Source organism: Triticum dicoccoides, chromosome 7A (assembly GCF_002162155.2).
Source record: "Triticum dicoccoides isolate Atlit2015 ecotype Zavitan chromosome 7A, WEW_v2.0, whole genome shotgun sequence".
NCBI lineage: Eukaryota > Viridiplantae > Streptophyta > Magnoliopsida > Poales > Poaceae > Triticum > Triticum dicoccoides.
In genome coordinates, this window is record NC_041392.1 from 505,315,184 (window position 1) to 505,324,844 (window position 9,661).

The 9,661-nt window shown below is 45.0% G+C and overlaps 1 pseudogene; it reads right to left on the bottom strand.

Annotated features, from left to right (window-relative positions):
- Positions 1-3,510: 3,510 nt before the first annotated feature.
- Positions 3,511-9,661, bottom strand: part of LOC119328520 — an 11,547-nt pseudogene continuing 5,396 nt past the window's right edge.

Sequence of the window (9,661 nt, forward strand, 5' to 3'; positions counted from 1 at the left end):
GATCGCGGAGGTACCGTACCTTCGGTGCTAAATCGGTCAATCGTGAATACGTACGACTACATCAACCGCGTTGTCATAACGCTTCCGCTTACGGTCTATGAGGGTACGTAGATGATACTCTCCCCTCTCCTTGCTATGCATCACCAGGATCTTGCGTGTGCATAGGATTTTTTTTAAATTACTGCGTTCCCCAATAGTGCCCCCCTCGAGGCACCCCCCAGGTGCTTCTCCGGCCCATTGGGTGTATTCTGGTCCATAAAAAATCCACAAAAAGCTTCGCTGCATTTGGACTCCGGTTGATATTGATTTTCTGCAATGTAAAAAACAAGCAAAAAACAACAACTGGCACTTGGCACTATGTCAATAGGTTAGTCCCAAAAAATGATATAAAATTATTATAAAATGGTTGTAAAACATCCAAGAATGATAATATAACAACATGGAACAATAAAAAATTATAGATACGTTGGAGATGTATCATTTGCTTCTTCAACCTCGAAACCACCATCTTCGTATTCCCCCAACCGCCAATCGTACCACCAGCCACCATCGTCCGCGGCCCGCGGCGTGCCAATGCAACCTCGCTGCCCTGCCCTCTCCTCAACCTCCTCACATCACCGTGTTGTCCCCTTCCTAATGATAGATAATGGGAAAGCTTCTTCGGTGAGCCGACAATTGCTTCTTCCTTCCCTCTGGCGCCTGCTTCCTTCTAGAAAAATCGACTGACCCAGATTGGATTTCCAGGCGATTCACATTTAGCTATTTTGATATTAGGGCATCTTCAACACCGACCCTCAAACATCCCGCATCCGTCCGGACCGCGAAAGCCATCAAACGCGGTACTGTATCGGTCCACGGCGCGGTTCGGGCATACTTTCTCCCGCAAACCGGAGACAAACGTGGGGGTTCTTTGCGGGAGTCCGGACTGCTACCCACCCGTCTTCTGACTGCCCTGTCCCACCCGAGCCCCTCCTCCCTCACCCATGCGCGTTCCCGCCTGACACTAGCTGCACGCATTGATGCCGCTGTACAGCGCGCCGCTTCACATTGAAGACAGCTCAGGGCGGACACGACCTCCCACTGCCTCCGCCATTGAATTGGCACGCCGGCCGAGGGGCACTGCCTGCGTCGCGTCTCCGGTGCCCGCGCCAGTTCAATGCCGGAGACACGTGACTGAATGGGATAGGATGGATATCTACCACGCCCGTTCATTGCCCCTGTCCGTCAATATATATGCCGACATTAAATAGGCTCCCAGGCCAAGAAACCCACTACAACGCCGCACATTGACGCACCCGGATGCCTCACCTCACCGGAACCATCCATTTAAAGGCGGCCACACCCGGCTAATTCCACAACACAACATAAGCGCTCCCCATATTCCTCCCTTGAAATGCATCCGCCATGAGTGCAGGCGGCGAAGCTCAATGGGAGAGCCTTTCCATGGAGATGAAGCACGTCGTGGTGGCCCTTGCCGCCGCCTGGCGAAGCTCTATGGTAGGTGGCAGGCCGATTTAGGCCGGCTTACCGGCCAGCTCACCCCGAGGTCTCCGACGATGAGGACGTCACCAAGATGGAGATGGGCTTTGATGACACCGCCCTGGCACCCGCGCCTCTTGTGCATGCCGGCTTCCCCATGGAGCAGGCACATGCACACTAGAATGCCGCCATGGCTGAGGTGCAGCCTGCGACGGCAACCTTGTCGGTGTTCCAACATACGTAGGAGGAACAACGGTACAACCTGTTCATCCTGGAGCATCACCGCCTGGCGGAGGGCCAGATCTATGACGAGCGTGCGAGCGAGGAGGCCGTGATGTCCATGGCCGCAGCGAACCCCAACTTCATCGCAGAGCAGCGTGCCCTCTACAATGTTGTCCGTGCTCAAGCCACCGCTCACTAGGAAGCGGTAGCTGCAGGTGCAAGTGATCGCAGAGGAGAACAACGCTAGTTGCGCCTCCTACGCGCTGCTGCCGAACCATCAGGCGGCCCGGTGGGCCGACGACAGCGCCGGCACGACCATTTCCATTGTGGACCACACGTCCACCCGGGACGGACGGGTCACAGACTCCTCAAAGGACGAGTAGGCCATGGGATGGCAGGGCCTTATGTCCCATGTTGGACGGTCCGTTTCCCGTGTTCTATTCTTCCTCGCCAGAGATCGCACCTTCACTTCACGTGTCTTATCACCAGTGCTCATGGAGACCGTGGATGGAGGAAGACACGGGCTAGGACACTGGCCGCTGCTGCTGTAGGATAGGTTTCGGGTCGGGTCGTTTCTTTTTATTCTAAATGTTCAAAATGTAATGACAATCCGCCGTGTCTGTATGAAATATGACCATGTTTGCACGAATTTCACTTGGTTTGTTGAAATAGTGTTTGAAATGTATGCGGCTACGGTTGGATGACGGCCTCTTGCATCTGTCTCCATGAACTAGCCCCACCTGTCCGCGGATGGATGCAGGAGGAAATTTGCGGGTTATTGTTGGAGATGCCCTTATATGACTTGTGTGTATCTATACCTAATAATAATAAAGAGGCTATTGCTTCTGGCGGTACGTTACGGAAATTGCCTCCAAAATTGAAAAACATTACCTACCAATGCGACATATAAGTGATAAAAAACATTTTACACAGGGGAATCCCCCACCTCGGCCGGCCCATGCAGTAGAGACCTCATATACTCTGCTCCGCGCGCTGGGAGAAGACGCAGCGTGCCCGTTTGGGCCAGCCCATGTCTTTGCAACCTGTTTTTTAGATTATGTTTTTATTTTTATTTTGTTTTTTATACTCTAAATAATTTGGGACTTAAAAAAAGTCTGAAAATTAAAAAGAAAATGAGAAATTCGAAATAAAATCTTTAATAAATCATAAAATGTGTGTGGAGTCAATTTTTTTAGGGATTTTGTAAAAAATGTTTGCTTATTTAAAAAATGTTCAAAAATTTGAAACAAATATTAGGTAAATTAAAAAATGTTAATGATTTTTTTTAAAAAAGCTAATGTATTAAAATTGTTAATGAAATTGAACAAAATTTCGCCAATTCAAAAAATGTCCATGAATGGAAAAATATCCTAAAAATTCAAAAAATGTTCGTGACTTACAAAATAGTTTATTCATTCATAAAATGTTCGTTGATTCCTAAAATAATTATGCATTCAAAAAATTGTTTCTTAAATCATAAAATGTTTGTGAATTTTAAAGATTATTCCACCAATTTCCAAAAACATGTTTTTCGATTCTAGAAATGTTCGCCGATTGAAGGAATTGTCTAAAGAAATGTTCACAATATTTTTTTGCAAATAGTATAAAATGTTCATGAATTCAAAAAAAATTGTAAAAGTGTTCACCAATTTAAAAAATATTCACTATTTCAAATATGTTCGTGAATTTGAAAAAATGTTCACAATCTGAAAAATTGTTTCATGAAATTGAAAGTGATAGTGTATCTCGGTTATGCAGTAAAATATGGTCATGGCCATGGAAAATTATGATGTTTTTTTTTCCATTGCAACGCACAAGTCCTTTTGCCAGTCCAATTTAATAGCACAATAGCCCTTATTATCAGATTTCTTGTTTTTTTATAGTAACCATACACATGAATCAACCTGACAAGGAATTAAGAAAGTGCGACTTGAACGCGCCCATGTGATCCGGGTGCATGCACACGGATGCCTGCACGCTGCCGCCGCCGCCCTTGGCGGCCACGAGCACCACCTGCCCGCAGTTGTTCATGGTGATCAGCTCCGTCCTACTCGGCGCGCCCCACCCGAAGTCGGCCACCTCGTACGCCGGGTACCGCGGCGACCCGGAGATGTTCACCAACCGGTCCATTGGCATCCACGACAGCAGGTCCATCCAGTCCCAAAGGGCGAGCGGGTCCTCGGCCGCTCGCCGGACCTCCCGCTGCACCGCCGCCGTGGCGGCTGCGAAACCATCTACGGCTAGGAGGTCCCGCGCCGTGGCCTTGGCGAGGCACCCGGTGATGCACGTCCCGAAGTAGTTCTGGCTCACGGGTGGGTCGATGCCGCGCCGCCCGCGGCAGTCGATGAAGAAGAAGACGTACACCTGCAAAAAAAAAGAAGAAGACGTAGACGTCGTGGTCGGCGGAGATGACGGCCGGGTGCTTGGACCGGACGAAGGACACCCAGGCGAGCGCCACGACGGCCACGAAGCTGGACGGCGCGGGCGTGGAACCGGCCTGCGCGGGGGCAGTGTGGCCGGAAACGCGTTGCTTCAGGCGGTGAATCTGCTGCGCGGTGACGGTGAACGTCCGGCGAGGGAGATTAATTGGGGCGTTCGGAAACAGGTTGATTTCCTGCAATGTCGAGTGTCCGAGAATGTTAGTTTGAGAGCAGGCCATGTCCATAATAAAGACAGGTTGCAGCTAATATGCGAGGGGAAACGGTAAAGATATTTCAGATAATTCAGGCGGATTGTCAATCTGTCATCCGAGAGATCAACTTTCGCTCCAAACAGTTTGAAGAATGCTGGTACGCCAATGAACCTCACAGTAGTAACTTTGAAATCACATAATTTAGCAAATTTTGCTTTATCTCCTAACGTTGGCCGACATGTTTGGCTTGGAGTGCCACACGATATTGTAATCATCTCTATGAACGCTGTTGTTTTGTCAATAAAGCATAGCAATGTTCTGTCAAACCAAATACTGGTAGAGCCCTGAAAAGTTGTACTGTACACACCAAGGCTTGGCTTAAGTTAGACACCAGGATTGTACTTATAGGCTCGTGACCTTAAAGCATAGCACGTGAAAGTGTCTATATCAATTGGATACATTAAGCTAGTAAACTGATTAGTATAGCTTGTGAGTTGTGACTTGTGAGTCATCAGCGTATGCTGAACAACTTAAAACGAGTATGCCTGTATAAGATGGTCATTTGCTGTGCTTTTACAACTTTATAGTTGGCACTACTAGTGGTTAGCATAGCTTGTGAGTTGTGAGTCAATTGGATACAACGTCACAATTAATTCAGTGGGCAAATGCAGAGTGGCAGCCTATCATGATGACCATCTACAATAAGCCTATCACTTCGCGCGGGCCGGGTAGTGCTTTGGTGCGATTATACTGTATTATATACATACTGGTTTGATAATTTGATTGCTTATTTAAGTCATCGATCTCTCTCACAAAAATGTTATCGCTCTGACTAGGCAGTGACCAGACAAATTTTTTGTCAACTTGCCGCTAAATATTTAAACCAGGTCACGGAGTTGTCCTTCTATGGTGGAAATTGCGGCGACACGCATGCACGGGGTCATCCACTTATAGATTGGTGAACTCCTTTAGGCTAGTCAAAGTGGAAGTAATTTACTCCCTCCATTTTAAATTACTTGTCTTAGATTTGTCTAGATACAGATGTATTTAACACTGAAATGAGTCCAGATACATCCATATCTAGACAAATTCAAGACAAGTAATTCGGAACGGAGGAGTAAATAGTAACATAGCACATTTCAAGAAAATTTTGCTTATGTGGCAAGTAGTTAGTAAGAGGTGGTAACATGGCGCTTCTCGAGACAAGATGAGTCTATAAGTTAATAAATGAAGTCATCTATGATACTATTCCCCCCGTCTGGGTTTATTAGGCCTCTCAGCATCACAAGCATGTCCCTTTTTATAAGGCCTCGCTTTGGAAAGGTGCATGCATGCAGCCATTTCATTGGTTGCATTGAAAGTCATTATTGTTGGTGCTAAGGCTGGAAAATTAATACACTTCATGCATGCTTTTTCATTGGTTGCATGCATGTGAGAGAGTGCATTGGGAGTAGAATGAAAGAATTAATGTGAGCAAATTACTATGTGTCTTGGTCTAAGAGAAGTTGTCTTTAGGCCTAATAAACCCGGACGGAGGAAGTACTATTATGTTACTTTGCATTATGAAGGTAGTAATTTAGACTAGTGTCATATGCACGACACTAGTCTATGTTACTCCCCACTATGACCAGTCTTAGGAAATCTCTCACGATAGTCCCAAGACTGCAATCATCCTTTTTCATGTCGAGACATGATGCGGAAGAACTATTCAAAACTATTCACTAAAAGTATTTACAGCCGGACATCTCAAACCTGTCTCAAACGTCTGGACGGCTGTCTGGTCAGTAACTGATTAAAAACAACCGACCCAGACGAGCGCCTCAAACATGCCTCAAATGTCGAGGCTAACCGATACCTCTCATTTTCAGTCCAAAAGTAGTGCCGATATGGGGAGGCCCGGTCGCAACCGGGTGCCTCTGCTATGTCGGACCCGACAAGCCTACGGCCTACCCATCACAAATTGTAGGCCTACCCATCACAAATTGCACAAAAACACACCAAATCCTTTGCCCTCCTCTCGCCACCTCCACCATTTCCTGCGTCCAAGCCCTCCCGTCCGCCATGCTTACTCCCCATCCTCGCCATCAGTGCTGATCCGCCGCCCTAGATTGTAACATCCCAAATTTTCTAAATTTGTAATGTTACTATAATCATTTAGGCATACCATTATTTTTATGCATATTTAAAATTTTGGAGTTTATGAATATTAAATGACAGTGAATAAAAGGACTTTCCCAAATATCTTTGATTCTCTTTTTATATTTTTTCAAATATTCAAATCATTTTCACTCAAGAAAAAAATTATGAGAGAAGATAAGATGACTTCTTCAATATAAAAAATAGTCCAAAAAGTATTTGAATATTATTTGGAAATTTTAAAGTTATTTGAAAATTATTTTTAATACTCAAATTAAATAATTTGCAAAAATAATTATTTTCAAAAGTTGCAATTTAGGCCATGAAAAAGTTCACATGAGTCCATATATTTAGGGTTTCTAGAAAAAAAATTCTGGAATTTTTGTAGCCCTTTACTGTTTTATTTTAGCCCTAAGCTATTTCTGTTTCATTTAAAAGAAAAAAAAAGGTTTTCTATTTTAAAAGCGCTCAGGCCCTGGCCCAGGCGCTAGCTAGCTGGTCCTGCAACGCTTTCGGCCCAAGCCTGCCTCTCCTTTCAAAGCGGTACGCGCCGCGGACTACCGTCCGATCAAGTGGCGATCAACGACCTGCACTTCTCCCTTCCTTTCTATCTCCTTTGTCATCGACGGGTGGGACCCACCTGTCACCTTCATCGCGTGGTCGAGCCAGAATCCACCGTCGCAACGTCCGAGCGCCGCCGCGTTTAAACCTTCCTAATCCTATTTCTAGCTTGCCTCCTCGCCCAAGAAGGCCGCCTATAAACTCCCCTGCACCCTGACCCTCTTTTTCCTCAATCCGCGTCGCCTAAGCCCCATCCCACCTCTCGCATCCTCTCGATGGAGTTGCAAGCTCCACAGGAGCTATGCCAAAACGCCCCGCCTCACCTCGTCGTCTCCCAGGACCGCCACCACCACCATCGGCTTCGCCTCGTCGCGCTGCTCCTCCCTATGCCTTTGTCCGACGCCATAGATCACCGAAGCCGCCCGTAGTTGTCTACTCGAACTCCATCATCAGTCCCTGTAACTCGCAACCCCCTCCGTCCTTCCGATTGCGCATCAACAGGCGGGATTAGATCGATTTGTTTTTTTTTGAACCGTTTTCTCTTAAGCCTTAGTTGTCCACCATATAAGCTCCGCAGCGAGCAATTTTCATCCAGTAGCAGTATGCCACGTGTCCACGGGCCTAGATATAATTATTTTCTTTACAGATTAGCCAGTACTTTTCAAAACATCACAACTTTTTGCCCGTTTATCCAAATTTGATGGAACCAACGCCAAATGATTCATCATGATCCCATCTATCCATTGAGAAAATCACTTTATGTTTTTTGCAATCATAAAATCTGAATTTGTTCAAATTCAAATTTAAACTTCATTAGGCCATAACTTCCAATATATAAATCCGCTTGAATTGATTCTTTTTGCAAATTGAAGCTCTTGACCTCTATTATCTTCTATAATCATGGTCACACAATTTCCATACGATTAAAATATGTTTTTTTAGAAGCATTATTTGGTTCTTTTTGGAGTTTTGTATAATTTTGATTATTGTTTTATTTTAGATCTTTGATTGTTTATGTATGTGATATTGTTTGCTTATGATAGATTGTTCGTAGTGCGAGGCTGAATACTATCAATCTTTAGAGTTCAATGATCATCATCAAGGCAAGTTCACACTTCAATCATACTCTTTTTATACCCATGTTTTTCCTATGCATTTTTAGTCCAACTTGATACAATGCATGGTTAGGATGGTGGAATTTGTGGCTATACTTCGTAGAGTTTTGAGGTAGGAACCTATGACCCTTGAACACCATGGGAACCGTCGTTGTTAAGTAAATTGCTTAGCCTTGCTTTTTTAGACGGGGTGGTATTCCTGGATCATGAAAGATGTGAGAGAGTAGTAAATAGGACTAACTTTAATAATTTAATATATCATATGGGTGGAATTACTGAATCATGAAACATGTGAGAGAGTAGTAAATAGGACGAACTTTAATAATTTAATATATCATCTGGGTGGAATGGTTGCACGGTGAGGGGCGCCCTAGAGTAACCAGGGATTTGCTCAAGTGTCTTGGAGTAACCAATGGATCACTCTTGTATGGTAAGCCACCCAGGTTCAAAGGGATCAAACAATTTGTCATGACTAGAGGCTTATGTGTGCAGCCACAAGCTAACATGGGCTCTGGATTACTTGAGTAGGTTGTGTGAATTTTTCCATGGTAGGCTAGTAGATGTAGGGGAATTTAGGTGTACCGGCCTATCCATGGGTTAGGGAAAACAATTCGGAAAGACTATGTCTTGATCTTCCAGCTGCCATACCCTGAGTGTGTGAGCTACAAAGGAGGTAATCGATTCTTGTGGGGCAAAGTGCACAAACCCTATGCAGATTGTCAAACTAATCAATTAGTTGTGTCCCCAGTTATGGACAACTTGAGCATCTAGAATTGAAATTATTGAGTGATCTCATCGTATTTAATTATTGAATTGGGTTATTAATAACTTGGGTTTGAATTGAGTTAGAGGAACCATCTCAATATTGGCATAAATTTTGTAGTATTAATTTAATTAATTGGATATAGGGAAAAATTGGCTTTATGCAAACTTGAAACTTAGAGCCTCTACCAGCGAAATTGCATATAGAGATAGAATTATCGTTCTTATTCTGTGGTGTGAAATTGCCAGCATATTCCATGTGTTGACCTACATGGCTGCAACTTATAATGCTACAGACTTTTCGGATGAGGAGTAAGGTGGAATAGGTCGTTGTTCTGCACTCAGTTTTTGCTCATGGAGTTGATGGACTTACTTATCTTCTATGCTTTCGCAGTAATCACTTTAGATGGGCTTTAGCCATATTTATGTAATAATAATCTTTTGAGGACTATCGATGTAATAAAGTGCGTGATTGAACTCCATTATTTCATGGCATACTGTGTGCGCTAGCAAACTGATCCATGGACAAGCACAGTAAGCATAGAGACTCTGATCCATTCGGGTCGGGTCGATACATAGATGTCTTCCAACCCATCCACGACCGCCACATTCGAGGGTGCGTCCACATCGTACGTCGGTGTCCCATCCAAGGCGACGCCGTGCAAGCCGGAGAACATCGCTCGGTGGGACCGGCGATGGAGGCAGTGGGAGAAGGAAGCGGTGATGTCGCAGGGAGTGGATGCGAACCTCAACG